Below are 16,268 nucleotides of genomic sequence, written 5' to 3'. Positions count from 1 at the left end.
AAAACTCTTACTAAATATTCTAAAGAGGCTTAATTTAAATGACACAGCCTAGGGAATTTTACTGAAGTCTGAAGAAAGAAACAAAACAAACAAACAAAATGGCACAATTTTGCAGAATTGAATACCCCTTTCACAGCAGGGGTTTTAATAACCGGACTTCGTACTATTACTAGGATGGAAAGCTGCATGTAGGGTCCAGATAAATTCACTAATGTCTTATCTGCATTAAACAATCTACAAAACTGGAGGGGAAGTTTCCCCTAATTAATTGATTGGATAATAAAAACAGAAGCCAATCCCTGGGTGAAAAAGAGGAGGTGGACCTTCCAGATCCTAGAGAGGAAAAGGGAACACAGGAGGAAGAAACAGCCTTTTGGAGAGGAGGAAGCAAGAAGAGGCAAGATGTAGACAGGCAACTGTTAGACCTCCTGGTGGCTACCACTACTGGAAATTTTCCAACATAGAATAGTTGATGAGTTTTGGACAATAGATTCTGCGCCCAGTGGTTGTGTCATCTGTTGATTTTAAACTAAGATTGTCTGGTGGGACTGGTTAAACCTGGTTGACTCAGGTGGGCCAGAAGGAAAGAAAATAGCCCGGGCAGAATTTAGCCAGGCCTTGGATTGAGAAGATTGGGCAAAGGACTCAGCTTCAGGGGAGAGGTAGCCACAGCTGGCCTTGGGGACCAAGAGAGCAATCTTAGAGCCCTAGAAAGGCAGAGCCAGCGTTTGTGGGAGAGGCATTGGCTGGCTAGAAGAAACACATGGTCTCAGTCTCGGGCTATGCACTGGGCTAGGAACAGACAGAGACTGACCATGTCAGTGCATAGCCACCCGTAGCATGGATGACTTTTTAAAACTACACATTACACAAAACCAGATTCAACCCTGTTGGGTTTAGATGGAGTGGGTGGGCTCAAAAGGACACTGAGATTTCCACTGTCTAAGCAGTTTATAATTTATAAGAGTTAATAATGTGGACAGACAGAAGAGGAACAACAGCACTGAAGGGGCTCCAAGGAGAATTCAGGTCCTTGCTCCAGAGAGAAAGTATGACAGAGTCGCTGAAGAGAGTCAGAATGCATATGGCAGAGCAGAGAATATCTTTTCAGACCTTCTAAGGATGAGAGAGGTTCAGAGCAAGAGCCTACAGCCAGGCTTTTTCACTTTCCAGTTGAGATATCCTGGTTCTGAGAAGTCAGCGGGGTCAGGACTGACACCATGCCTGTCAGCATCTATGAGAGTAGTTCTGAAGAGAAGCTGAATGCTTACAGTACATTCTTACAATTCCCATCAGACACTACTATGTTTTTAGTGTTAGAATTAGGTCTCCATATGTCCATATGCAAAGGTCTTGTGCCTTATGTAGTCTTAGTAGTGATTCTATTAACGTTCTGTGCTTAACTGCTGTTCTGATTTTATAGTCCATCTACAGTCAATTTTACATACCTGGATCCCTTCACTTGTTCTCTGAGTTATAAAAGTCACAAGAATTCAGAACAACCCAGGACCCATCACAGAAATTATTTTAGAGACTCATCTCTTGAGGGAGGGTCGTTTGGTAGCATTAACCCTGCAATTCTCCAGGAAAAAAAAATCAACTCCATCATTTTGGGTCAAATTTAAAGCAAGCATTTATTAAATATTAAGCACCGATCAAGGGAAAATTCCCTGAAAGTTCCCAAATGGAATGGTCTCAAGCCACATGTTGCAGGTGCTTATGAGGACAAGCCTATAGGCCACTGTATTTTCCCTGGAGGCTTTGTTATTTCCCAAGAACTACAATTCCCAGCATTCCAGGAAGTTACCTGGTTCCGGAGCAGGTGGGGCTTATAGGTTATTTTTTGGGGAATTACAGTACCAAATAAGACCATCTAGTGATTGCCATATCCAGGGATCCATCCCATAATCAGCTTCCAAACGCTGACACCATTGCACACACTAGCAAGATTTTGCTGAAAGGACCCAGATGTAGCTATCTCTTGTGAGACTATGCTGGGGCCTAGCAAACACAGAAGTGGATGCTCACAGTCAGCTATTGGATGGATCACAGGGCCTCCAATGGAGGAGCTAGAGAAAGTACCCAAGGAGCTAAAGGGATCTTCAACCCTATAGGTGAACCAACATTATGAACTAACCAGTACCCCGGAGCTCTTGTCTCTAGCTACATATGTATCAAAAGATGGCCTAGTCAGCCATCACTGGAAAGAGAGGCCCATTGGACTTGCAAACTTTATATGCCCCAGTACAGGGAACGCCAGGGCCAAAAAGGGGGAGTGGGTGGGTAGGGGAGTGGGGGATGGATATGGAGGACTTTTGGGATAACATTGGAAATGTAAATGAGGAAAATACCTAATAAAAATTTTTTAAAAAAAAGATATTATCAGGCTGGGAGCTTAACTGGAACTAGAACCCTCCTTCATAATAAAAAGCTTATAAAACTGAGGGTAGGAATTCTAACTACTAGTCAGAAGAATAGATCCTGAGTCTTAGCTCTAGGCACCAAGGTGGTAGGGGAAGCCTCATTTCTCTGAAGATCATTATTAGATAACAACTATCCAAACCTGGCTATAGGAGGATCTATCTCATTTACATTATGTCCATATAGTGGATCATTTTCTGGTAATTTGGTAGCATGACTCCTGGCTAAAGAATAAGCCTGCCTGAAATGAAGACTAGAAGAACAGCCTCTTTGACAATTGTCCACTCATTCTAGCTTGCTTTTTATTGCTGTGGTAGAACACCACAACCAAAATCAACTTAGGAAGGAAAGGGTTTATTTTGCCTTATACCTTTGTAGTCCAGCATGAAGGAACATAGCTTTATAGTCCAGCAAGGACTCAAGGTCAGTACCTGGAGACAAGAACTAAAGCAGAGATCATGGAGGAGTGCTGGTTACCACTTTGCTTTCCAAGGCTAGCTCAGCTTGCTTTTGTGTACAACCTGGAACTGAACCACCACAGTGTTCTGGCCACTCCCACATCAGTCTTTAGTCAAGACAATTCCTCCACTGACTTGCCTACAGGCCAATATAAAGAAGCATTCTCTCAATTGAAGTTCTTTTTTTTCCAGAAGGCCATAGTTCATGTCAAGCTAGTCAAAAAACTAACATACAGCATTTACCCTTCCACAAATAATATTTTTCATACCTGGGATGAATAGGTATGAGTGACTCCAATACAAGTGTCTCTTTGGCCATTGTGATTCTCATCTCTTAAAAGTTCCCTAAATAAGGGGAAGAAGAGGTGCCTTGGTAGTTAAAAAGCACTTGCTGCTCTTTCAGAAGACTGGATTCAATTCCCAGACTCCAAATGGTAACTCCAGTTCCAGAGGATCCACATATGCTCTTCTGGGGGTTACACGCATGCCCCTCTATGGATGCTGCATGCATGTAGTGCATAGACATACATTCAGGTAAAACATCCATACTTGTAACATAAAAACAAAACTTTGTTTTAAAGAATCTCCTCCTTAAAGATTCATTCTTAATAAACTCTGTCTAGGGCTGGAGAGGTGGCTCAGCGATTAAGAGCGCTGACTGCTCTTCCAAAGGTTCTGAGTTTAATTCCCAGCAACCACATGGTGAATCACAACCATCTGTAATGGGATCTGATGCCCTCTTCTAGTGTGTCTGAAGACCGCAACAGTGTACTGATCATATACACAAAATAAGTAAATAAAATCTTTAAAAAGTATAAAAAATAAAAAAATAAACTCGTTTATCTTATACAGTATATCCTTGTGTTTCTCATATGAGTTCTTTTAAGCAGATCACAAGAAACAAGGAACAGAGGGGAGTCTAGACCAAGACCCTGGTAACACAAGATACTCTTCAAATTATGCCTTGCTGTCTTCACCCAGTAAGTCCCGTGATTTGTGCACTTGGGACTGCTTAACCTAAGAATTATCTTATCTTAGAGTTTATTTTATGGCATCTATATCGTGCAGAGTTCAATATCTTTAATTTCCCATTTCTAAAATAGTCTAATGTTAGGATTGCAAAATGTAAGTCTCCCAGGGGAATATTTAATTCTTCCAAAGTTGCTTGGTCCCACTGGCCCTCAATGCTGCAATGGAGAAGGCAGGCAAGAGGCACTTGAGGCTACTGAAGCAGCTCCGGGGGCCAGTGACGTCTACGGAGCTGTGCTGTCCAGGCTGCTTCCTCTACTGAGCGGAAGCAGCAGACCTGTCCTTCCTGAAGCTCAAGTCAGACGAGCTATGTGTTCCTCCCTGCGCTGTGTGAAGGTGCAGGTGGAGAGAGAAGTGAAGGATTTCCAGCCTTATGCCAAAGGGGAAATCTGGAGGAAAAGGAAAGAATCCTATGGTTCAGAGAGGCGGAAGCTGATGTTCACGGGCCTCATCCATTTGGGTGTGTGGTACAATTCCTTCTGGGCGTGGATAGGAGATGTCTCTGGACACCTGGAAGGCGAAGGCTTCATCCTCAGTTTTTGTATAAGATCTGGAAATCAGGGCATTCTTCTTGAGCACGGAAAAGAAGAATTTGGGGACAGAGTGAACCCACTCTGTTCTGGAGCTGGAAAGAACATCAAGGCACAGACTCCAGCCTCAGAGAAAAGGTGACCACGTGCAGCTGCTGCCTGGGGAAGAACGTGCCCTGAGCACTGTTCACCAAGTGAACTATGCTTTCACCATGGTCCCCAAGAGCCAGGACGCCACTGAGCCATATTTACTAGGAATCGGCAATGCGTTTTAACACTGTCTTCTGTTTAGGCCCAGTAGGGCAAATTGTCCCAGACAGAACTGAGTAAAATCTAACAAGCCAGTGAGAGTTATTTGAGGAAAGTTCTAGAAAATTCAAGACTTCTTTTTGTTGTTGTTGTTGTTGTTGTTGTTGTTGTTGTTGTTGTTGTTGTTTTGGGTTTTTTTGTTTTTATTTATTTATTTTTATTAGGTATTTATTTCATTTACATTTCCAATGCTATCCCAAAAGTCCCCCACATGCTCTCCCACCCACTCCCCCAACCACCCACTCCCACTTCTTGGCCCTGGCGTTACCCTGTACTGGGGCATATAAAGTTTGTGTGTCCAATGGGCCTCTCTTTCCAATAATGGCTGACTAGACCATCTTTTGATACATATGCAGCTAGGGTCAAGAGCTCCGGGGTACTGGTTAGTTCATAATGTTGGTCCACCTATAGGGTTGCAGATCCCTTTAGCTCCTTGGTTACTTTCTCTAGCTCCTCCATTGGGAACTAGAATGGAGGCCGAAGTGGTGTGATCAAAAGTAATGGCTGCTGTGGAGTGCTGAACAGCTTAGCAGCTCCCGGATCAGAAGCCCGTGAGCCCACCATTTCCCTTGCTGAGACTTGGCCTCATGGGAAGAAAACCACCCGTTGCCCTCCAGCTGCTTTGAAATCCAGGCATTGAGTGGTTAGTGGTTATGGAGCTCCCAGAGGCTCAACCTCCCTGCCCCAGACAGTGCTCCAAGGCTGGAGAGACGGCTCAGCGGTTAAGAGCACTGAGTGCTCTTCCAGGGGTTCTGAGTTCAATTTCCAGCAACCACATGGTGGCTCACAACCATCTCTAATGGGATCTGATGCCCTCTTCTGGTGTGTGTGAAGACAGCAAATAAATAAATTTTTAAAAAGGAAAAAAAAAAAAAAAAAAAAAAGAAAATTCAAGTCTTAAGGTTTACTGCTACACCTTCTTTCAAAGGAATATGTCCTGAGTGCTGGTATATGAAGTGAATCTTATTTTCTTGCATAATTACAAAAAAGTCTGAAATCTGAGAATAGTGGGGGAAGAAATAGCTCAGTGGTAGAGCATTTCCCTAACATGCACAAGGCCCTGGGTGAGATACCCAAACACACACACACACCCCTAAGAAAAATGTATGATTGACTTGATAATTAGAGAATATGTGCCTTTTGCTTGATGTGTTTTCTGTGAACAACTTGTTACCACATAAAACAATAGTTATGCTGTGTTCTTGGATAGTTTGGGGGAAAGCTCTAGTAAAAATTAGAGCATGAGAAATAAAAATCAAAAGTCTCCCCAAGTTTAAAGACTTGTTCAAGTGCCCTAGATATCATGCCAAAATGGAGATTCTCATGCCAAAATTAAAAGGGCGCTTTCTTGTGAAATTTAAGTTTCAAATGCTGGAGTCAAAAATTTCAGCTTATACCCTACATCAACAATTTATGTGTTTCATCAAATCACACAACTTTCTAATAGAAACATACCCATATTCCGTTCTACAGTAAAAGTGGGTAAAATATAAATGAATAAAGATGAAGCTAAGACTATCTTAAATGGAAATTAATTCATATAAACATCAAATCAATGTTGAAAGGCAAAAGTAAATCAGGACAAAATAATTAGCATCAAAAAATAGATAATAGTTCCTTGAATTAAATCAGGTAAGTCAGTTTTAATCTGTTGCTATCAATTCTTTTAACTGTGACCAGAGAAGAAATAAAGGTTGCTCTGAGCATTCTCTTATCAATGCATATATTATTATCTACTTGTTTCTGCCTGCTAGGACAGGGCAAGCTGTCCTCTGGAGGAAGGGGATGTTACCTTCATTCCAAGAAGCTTTCCTTCTGGATATGACCCTCCTAGTCCTGAAGGCTAGCCCTAGACACCTAGCAAAGCTCCCCAGCTCACACCAATATATCTATAAATCTTGTGTAGCCTACACCATCAGCTCATACCCTATGCACAGCCATTCCCATTAGTGTATGGCATGTTCTATGCTTTTATCTTTAGGGGAATAATCACTTTCTCAAAATAAATACATCTCCCACTTGCTAACCACCCATTTCCCATAGCTCTTCTGGGGTTAATAATTTGATATTCATTTGTATTTGTTCAAGTTCTCAAAAGAAACATAGTGTGTGAGAGAAGGAGAAAAGAATGGAGAGGGAGGAAAGACAGAATTGGAGGGAGAGAGGGGGAAATGTGGGAGAGGCTGTATCTAAGGTATTGGTTCATTGTATTACAGAGGCCTACATGTCCCAACATGTACAGGATAAATGTGCAGGCTACAGGCTTGATAAGGCTGATAGCCTTAAGATTTAGGCAGGAAGAATCAGCACTTTAATTTGAATGCCAGGATAGGAAAATGACAATGCCCTTCTTGAAAGCAACCTAGAGGAGGGAGTACTCTTCTCAGGTTACTCTTGTTTGAACACTCATGCTTTCAACTGAGAAGTCCCAGGCACACTAAGGAGAACGCCCTATTCACTACTCTACTGAATCAAACTCCAATTTTATCCCAAACACTCATACAAAGATCTCTATACCTCATGTCTCATCCAAATTGACAAATAAAATTAACCATGATACCAACCTTTGTGTTTAGGAAGTGAGAGCTGGGTCTCTGTTCTCACTGCATCTTCTTCAATGCTGCCAACAATTACTATGTACACAGTCTCCCTGGTGTTGACATTTGTTCCAGAAGCATCCAAAAGAAATAGTTTGAGTTATGAATTCAAGACATGTACATCTTTAAAGTACTAGCTACAATTGTGAAAGTAAAAAGAGAACTGAACTTATTCTTAATGGTTTGTGTTATTTAATCCAATAGATCCAAAATATTATAACTCTAATATGAATCCATATTTTCAAACCATTGGCTGTGTCTGCCCTCAGCTCAACTCTGACCTTCCCACATGTTAGTGGCTCTGTGATAATAGAGATTTGAGAATTTTTCTCCAGAGTAAGCACTGTGCTGAGCTTTCTTCAGTAGAAGGGCATTGCATAAAAAATGAACAGCCCTTCCTGGTTGCAGAATGCTGCCTTCATACTTTCCTCTTGTAACCAGAGGTTTTAGGATCAAAGTATGGACCTTCACATCCCAGCAAGACAGATGCAACTCCTCATCTTCAATATACCAATCAAAGAGACAAGTAGTAATGAAAGCAGAGAAAGGACCTTTACTAGGTGTCCAATGGCCTACACATCTGTCTTCAATATACTGGCATATGGTGTAGGTTTAACTATCACAGAGATTATAATGCATTAGTAATTAAGTTTGAGTTACCATTAACCCATTGGCTTCACATTAAGGAAAGAAGAAAAATGCACTTCTCCTTGGAGCCATTTAAGTCCAGTTCCGAATTCTCTACCTCATGCTCTCTGTGTCTTCCATCCTTAGTCTGGTATGCCAGTTTGGATTTGTGACTACCTGAATGCTGTCTTATAAATTTGTTTGTCCCTGTGTCTGTGTGTGGATCCCTATGAATATCTGTCTTGTGGGTGAACGCTGTGTGAGTGCTGTGTGGCTGCTGTATCTGTGGCTGTGACACAGCACTTCACTCTGTATTTATTAAACAGCATAATGAGCATCACATGTGGAAGGGATACCTTACCGAAATCTTTAACAGAGTTTTATAAGGGATTATGTCACTGGCTCCAACGTATTCCAACTGAACCAGACAACAAAAAAATCATTGTTTATCAACCTATGTGGTAGATTTTAGGAAGTTAGTTTCAACTTCTATATTTGCTGTTTTCAGCAAATGACACACATGCATTATTCTGGGTCAGGGGCATGGGAGAGAACATGACTTAAGACTACAGCTATGTGTTAGCTTAGGTTGTAAAAACAGATTACCTAAGAAATCTACTTTGAGGCAAGCAAGGTTGGTTGTTACATTGTTCACTTAAAGGCAGGTTAAACAAACAGTTTGAGTACATAGCAGGCTAGTAGTCTTAAGTGATTCAAGGTGTATTATTAACTTTGAATTGAGACCCAGCAAAAGTTCATCTCTTAGAGTGTAAGAAACATTTTCAGAATATTGCATTGACATAAAATGTAGGGATAGAAAGAAGTATGCATGGCTAGACAGTCTCATCAAGTTTGGTCCTGTCCCTGCCTGACACATCATTCCCTTAACTGCAGTATCTCCTGCAAGGTAGTCTGCTAAGTTGTCAGAACTCTGTGAAACCTCATCCTTAGAGGTACGTTTCTCCTCTAGCTTGTGCCAGGTCTCATTTTTTTCCCATCCTCTATCAAGAGATTCTTGGAGGGTATATCTTAGTGTTTCTATTGCTGTGAAGAGACATCATGACCATGGCAACTCTTCTTCAGGACAAGCTTAATTGGCTTAAAGGTTCAGAGAGTCAGTCTGTTATTATTATACATTTTGGATGTTTCCTTTCTATGCTTGCTATGCTTCATCAAATTGCTCTTTATGAGAGTAAACCAGAATATAAAGTCTATGCTGGACTTTCTGAGACTTCCTTTGTCAATGCAATTACCTGAAATCTCTTTACCTAAGCCTAAGGCAGACTCTTCAGAGAAGGGCAAAAAGCAGCAATTTTCTTCACCAAAACATCTTAAGATGATGTTAAAATCACCATCAGCACCAATGTCTTCTATAATTCTATGAGGTTGGCCCATTAAGTCCCATTAAAGCATTCCATATCTTTCCAAATCCAAAGTCCCCAAAAATCCACATTCCTCCAAACAAAAACATGGTCAGGCCTATTACAGCAGTACACCAGTCCCTGGTACCAACTTCTGTTTAATTAGGGTTTCTGTTGCTGTGAAAAGACACCATGGCCAAGGCAACTTTTATAAAGAGTTGTCTTATAATGAGCAACATTTAATTGGGACTGGCTTACAGGTGCAGAGGTTGAGTCCAGGATCATCATGATGGAGAGCATGTCAGTGTCTAGGCATGCATGACACTGGAGGATCTGAGAGTTCTACAGCTTGTTCAGAAGGTGGGGACAGGAGAAGAATGTCTTCTAGGCATCTGGGAGAAGGGTCGCCCAAACCCACCCCCACAGTGACACACTTCCTCCAGTAAAGCCAAGCATACTCCAACACACCCATACTCAAACAAGGCCACACTTCCTAATGTGCCACTCCCTGGGCCAAGTGTATTCAAACCACCACAGGGAGAAATTCTGGGAACCATTATTTCAATAGTCTGCTCACTCAGTGGGAGAAGCTCAAGTGTCTGTCTTTTTTTGTTTGTTTTTGTTTTTGTTTTTTGAGACAGGGTTTCTCTGTATAGTCCTGGCTGTCTTGGAACTCATTCTGTAGACCAGGCTGGCCTCGAACTCAGAAATCCACCTGCCTCTGTCTCCCAAGTGCTGGGATCAAGTGTCTGTCTTTAAGGAACCTGCTCTTGTGAGGACAGCTGTATGGCTCCTGCTGAGCTACTGTCAATCTGCAGTCACAGTATAACCTGTGTACCGTCTCTCAGGAGGTTCAGAGTCCTATCCCAAGCCTGGAAGCCAACTCCTTACCTCTCCCCAAACTCCATACAATCCAGCCTCATGCCACTATCCTGACCAGGAGGTTCCTTGCCTCTTTCCACAGACTGCTCATCCTCTGCCCATTTTGGCCATCCTGACAGGAAGCCTGTGCAGTCAGTGCCACATTTCATATAGCTTGTGCTTTATATCCTGCAGCACTCTTGTGCTTCCTCACACCAGCCCTACCTTCCTGGTTCCTGCAGTGGCACTCTCTCATGGCTTGGCAACCAAGGACCAGCTCTTGATCAGGCAATTCTGCTATGGATTGGGCTATAATCACAGCTTCCTCAATGGTGAATCCAGCCTCATACTATAGGTTGACTTCCAAATGTGCTTCTCTTTAGAAACTCCCATAGCTACTGAGTATTCCTTCCAACTATCCTTACATACTCACTCTAGGCACAGTGAATAAAGTGTTACAGTGAACTACAGTGAACTGTCCCTACACCATGCAACAGTTGCCTCCACAGTAGTGTGCACTCATACTTTTATGTTCTTCTCTCATACAGTACATTTTAAATCTGGTGTTTACTTAATTGTGTATCTCAGTTCAGACCATCCACATGAGGTTACTGGCTCCTGGAAAGCACAGTTCTGAGATTTATTTTTATTTCTTGTGTGTATGTTTCACCTTCATGCTGGTACCTACAGATGGCTGAAGAGGAAGTCATAGTCCCTGGAACAGGATTTACAGGCAGTTGGGAGCTGTCAGTGTGGCTGCTGGAAATCAAACCCAGGTCCTCGGCAACAGAAGCACATGCTCATAGCTCCAGCACCAGCACCAGCAGCAGCGCAGTTCTAGGTCCATTGAATTGTTCTCAACCACTTCGATTTGGATTTAAGGTATCCAAATGAAGATGAATGTTTCCTTATAACTCAACCTCCTTTTAGTTTTCTCTGTCTTTTTGAATGGCACTGAGGGAAAGAGCTTTGAGGAAATATATAAAAATAAGCTGAGTGGTAGGACCCACTCACTCATTTGTTTAAAAGACTTGAGCTCCATTTATGTTCCAGGCACTGTTCAGGATAGTGAACTAGAGGCTGCACTGGTCAGCCTCCTGCATCATTCACAAGGACCTCATCTTGGTTTCAGTTCTGTGTGAATCATCTTCCTCACTGAATGGAAGTGGGCATGTATGACAAATGAAAGGAATAAAAGAGATGGTAGTGATATCAAGTTCCATTCATAAGAACTGTTAGCTTTCCCTGACTGTCTGGCAACACTAGGTCTTAGAGACACTAGCTGCCATGTCAGGAGGACATGGGATAGCTGTATGAAGAGGCACATTAGTAAGGACTTGGATCATCATGGGTCTAGTGGGGACCAGCTTTGCAGATGTTCATGAAACTCCTTGGAAGCAGATGCTCTAGCAGCAAGACTGTGGTCCTAGAAAATATCTAACTTAAACATTTCAAAAGACCCAGAATATTTAGTCTCCTATTATCAATATTCTATTTGCAGCATGAACCTGGGAGAATGGAAACTAAAAAATGAAGCAGACTAAAGTCTCATGCAGTAGTCGGCTTTGTTCATGGATCAGACAATTTATACTCTGAGGGCATTCTGAAGGGTAAGCAAGGTCATGTTAGAAAGTTCAAGTTGTATACAGGCACAAGGGCAAGCTCAGATGAGTTTAGACTGTGTACAGTTAGGAAGATGATTCCTACCCGGAAACATCATTCTGAATAACAATGGGTAGAATGATGGGTAATCTGAAACAAGCTCGCTCCTGTTTACTGCACTAGGGAGGCGCACAAAAGCACCTTCCCAGAATAAATCCATGTTATGGGGGAACAGAGAGTACAAGACTGTTGTCTTTTTTACCTGGACTTTTCTCACAAGATCTCAGACATCTCACACAGCTTCATTCATGGACTGTGTTCTGACAGTTTAGCTCTTGCCAAACTCTAGATCCAGAGATTGTAAAACATAAAATAACGATTGGTATTTTGAGCTTCTGAGATGATGGGTGATTTGGTATGACTATGCAGAATTAGAAAATTAAAACAGTATCAAACAAAACAAGATGAAAAGACCTGCTTGTATAAAAGGTTCTAGCAGGAGAAAACAATACAAATCAGCCAGACATGGCAATGCATGTCTTTAACCCAACACTCAAGAAGCACAGACAGCAAACTCCCTCTGAGTATGAAGCTTGTTTGGTCTACATGGGGAGTTTCCCAGGTCATCCTGGATGATAGTGTGCTGGTGAGGTAGATTTTTACTGTTGTTTGCTTGTTTGTTTGGTCAACTTGACACAACTAGGGTCATCTGGAAAGAGAAAATATCTTTTGAGAAAACACTTCTGTACAACTGGCCCGTAGGGAAGTCTGTTGAATGGTTTCTTGACTCAGCCTCCTGTGGGTTATGCCTGCAGGCAGTCCCCAGTGGTAAAACCAGCAAGCCAGTAAATAACAAGTCAAGAAACGGGGGCTGGTGAGATGGCTCAGTGGGTAAGAGCACCCGACTGCTCTTCCGAAGGTCCAGAGTTCAAATCCCAGCAACCACATGGTGGCTCACAACCATCCCTAACGAGATCTGACTCCCTCTTCTGGAGTGTCTGAAGACAGCTACAGTGTACTTACATATAATCAATAAATAAATCTTAAAAAAATAAATAAATGAGCAAAACACCCATGCACATACACATAAAATAATTAAAAAAAAAAAAAAAGAAATCTGTAAAAAAAAAAAAAAACAAGTCAAGAAACATCATTCCTTCAAGGCCTTTGGGTCTGGACCCTCTTATCCTTAGATCCGTTCAGGATGGCCTGGAAACTTCAGCTAAAGTAAACTCTTTCATCTCTAATTTCTTTTGGCGTGGTGTGCAGAGGAGCTAAGCTTTGAGGGAGTGTTCTTGACTAAAAGGTCAAAGAACAGAAATATATATGGTGTGATTGATGAGCAATAAGGAAGTAGCAGGGGCCAAAAGAACTCTGGAAAAGCTTGGCTTTTTTTTTTTTTCCCTTTCGAAATGCTTAGAGGACTCAATAGAGTTTGGGAAGAGGCATGATAGATCTGGTTAACACTTTAGCCCTAATCCTTCTGTCTATTTAATTGACCAGACCACTTAGGAAGGTATTATAGTAAAGCAAGAGAGAGTGTGGATTAGGTTAGAATGTTGCTCACTTTCATATTCTTTGAAATTTTTCCAGAGTCAAATGTTATCAAGTCTTAGCTTTAGAGTTTACATTCTCAACTAAACTTGATTATTACAAAGCAGTGCATAACGCTTTTCAGAAACATTTGTTGTCCTAAAGTTTAAAATGTCAAAATGTAATTTGATGGTACACTGTCTTCTTTACTTTGACAGTTTTCTGTTTGTAACATGTATCAGTTAAACACTGCACAGTTCCTTTAATTTTAAACCATGCCTGAATTTTAATTCAGTACCATAAAATCTGAAGGAATTTCATATACCTCTTGGATATTTTCCATCATCTTTGTGATATGTATTTGACTATCCTTAATCTTTACTTACTTCATACTTAAGCTCTTCTTTGTTATTGAATGGAAAAAAAAAGACAAATAAGAAAGGAAGGATATGACTGGTCCTTGGTTTCAGTACCAGCCGAGTGAGAAAAAGAAATAAAAAAGGAAGGACACTGTTAGCATTCCATCTAGGCTCTGCCCAACAGTTACCTGGCAACAGCCAGGTAGGTCTGACTTGCTATAAAAGGGACTGTTTGGCCCCTCCTTGCTACCTCTGCCCCTTTTCTCTCTCTGGCTCTCTGATCCCCTTTGCTCACCCTAGCCCCTTTCTTTCCCACTCTCCCCTTCCCTGCTCCCCTTCTCTCTCCACGTGTTCCTGGCTGGCCTCTTCTCATATTTTCTGTCTGTCTGTCTCTGTCTGTCTCCCTGTGTGTCTCTGTCTCTGTCTGTCTCTCTGTCTCTCTCCCTCTCTCTCTTTCTCTCTCTTCCTCTAATCCCTTCTCAGTGCCCCTGTTCATGTCCCTAAATATACTCTATTCTATACTAGACATGTCTTATGGCTGGTACCACAGGGGTGGGGGGTGGGAGGTGGGGGTGGGAGGCTGCCTTATGTGCGTGCTGATGTACCCCCTCCCACGTCACCATGACATGTTTAACAAAACATCCTGGCATATCCTGACTTTTACAAAACACAACAGACATGAATACTTCCAGGTATGGTGGAGAAGAAAGTCTATTATAGAGAAAATGGAAAGCATAGTCAGAGGCAGGGGTATCTGGAAGAGTCCAGAATGGCTGTGACTTGGCCAGACTGAGCTGTGGCATGTAGGGAGAGTGGGAAGAAGAGAGGGGTAAGAGGGAGACAAGGTGCAGCAGCCAGGAGGCCCAAATAGAGTAGACCAAGAGACTGGCAAAGCCAAAATGGTTGGATTATATAGGAAAGGGCAGCTAGGGGAAGGGCAGCCTGGTCCCTGAACTGGAAAAGTTTAAAGCTGTCAGGTGGGATATGCCAGTCAAGAGAGCCTTCTAACAAGTAGGAACTGAGGGATGCAGGGAGAACCTGGAAGCCAGGTATGCTTTGATATGTTAAATAGGCACTTTGGCCATTTGTCCCAGCTTTGAAATCTAACAGTTAGCATAGAGGATCAAGATTTCGGGGTACTTGGCTGGTATCTTGCTCTGGATATATTTTCTTGGTTAAATTAGAAAGGTTGTGGCACACCTATTACTATTCCTAGGAATGGCTCCAGAAAATAAAACTTTCTTCTAGATAATTCTTTATTAAACTAACAATAAAGTGCTTTAAAATTATGTGCATTGTTGCTGATACTTCCCTGCTTGTCATACTGCAGAGAATTTTATTTAATTTAGCAAAGGCCCTTGCTATGTGATGGAGATATACTAATCTAGATAGTAATCAAAGAGTGAAGAGTGCACAAGAGTAATATAGTGTTTTAAAATAGGAAAAAAAGTTAAAAGTAAAAGTCTATTATCAAGTTCCTATAGCTTCTTAGCTGTAAACCAAAGCAAGTCATTTTCCTATCATTTATGAAGTTTAGCATTTTTCATTAATTCATCTTTAACTTTCAGATATCGGGAACTGAACTAGAACTCAAGGTTAAGGATCCTATATAAATTATGTAATAAATGCTCATTCATTGTCTAGAAATAAATACCTCTGTCAATGAGGGATTTAAAACTAGACTCACTATTTCCACAATCGATAACGAACCTTTTCATGCTCCAATTTCAGATTTGCAGGAGGAAAGCAAAATTCGATGGACAGGTATCTGTATTTCCTATGCCAAAAATCAATCAAACAAACAAAAAATACAAAACAACAATAACAACAAAAAAGAAATAAAACAAGAGATCCTACAGAGATTCAGAATATATACAATTTGTGCTGGCTGTGCTTCAGGCAATGGATACAAGGGAGCCAGGGTCACTGCACAGTCATCCAAGGACTTTCTTTGCCTCCTTAGAGCTCATCATCTGTGCCTAAGCCACTGTCTCCTTGCCTGCAACCACTAAGCAAAATCTTAAACTCTGTTCTCCTTCCTCCATTCCTCTCTCCCTCTTCCTCTCCCTCCCTCCCTCCCTCCGTCCCTCCCTCCCTCCCTTCTTTCCAAAATCCGTCTATAAAGTAATTCTCTGTTGGGGTCCAGGAATGCCCTCACAAACCACATGAACACCGATCTCAATCAGACAGGGAGAGTTTATTCAACAAGGGCCCCAGGACCAATTAACCAGAGCAATAGTCCAGATTCAGAAACTGAATCATGACCTGGAGTTAAAATCCTAATCATAATCCTGGAGTTAAAATTTGGGGATTTTAAATCCCCAAATCCACCAACATTTGTCTCAAGTTATTCCACCAATCAGGATTTGGGGATAGGGGGATTTCCTTAGAAACTTGTCTGTGTTGTACATTTATCCTGCTTCCATTGGTTAGGCTATTCAGCTGTGGCAGGGGATTTGCCTTGTTTAATATTTGTGCCTTGTTCACCAGGGTACCATTTACCCATGTACAAATCTCTTCCTCCCAAGTGGGATGACAGTTCTCAGGGAGGTCTTGGGAACTTAAACTTTACTCAATCACT

Source organism: Mus musculus, chromosome 3 (genome assembly GCF_000001635.26).
Source record: "Mus musculus strain C57BL/6J chromosome 3, GRCm38.p6 C57BL/6J".
Taxonomy (NCBI): Eukaryota; Metazoa; Chordata; class Mammalia; order Rodentia; family Muridae; genus Mus; species Mus musculus.
This window is presented reverse-complemented; position numbering follows the sequence as displayed.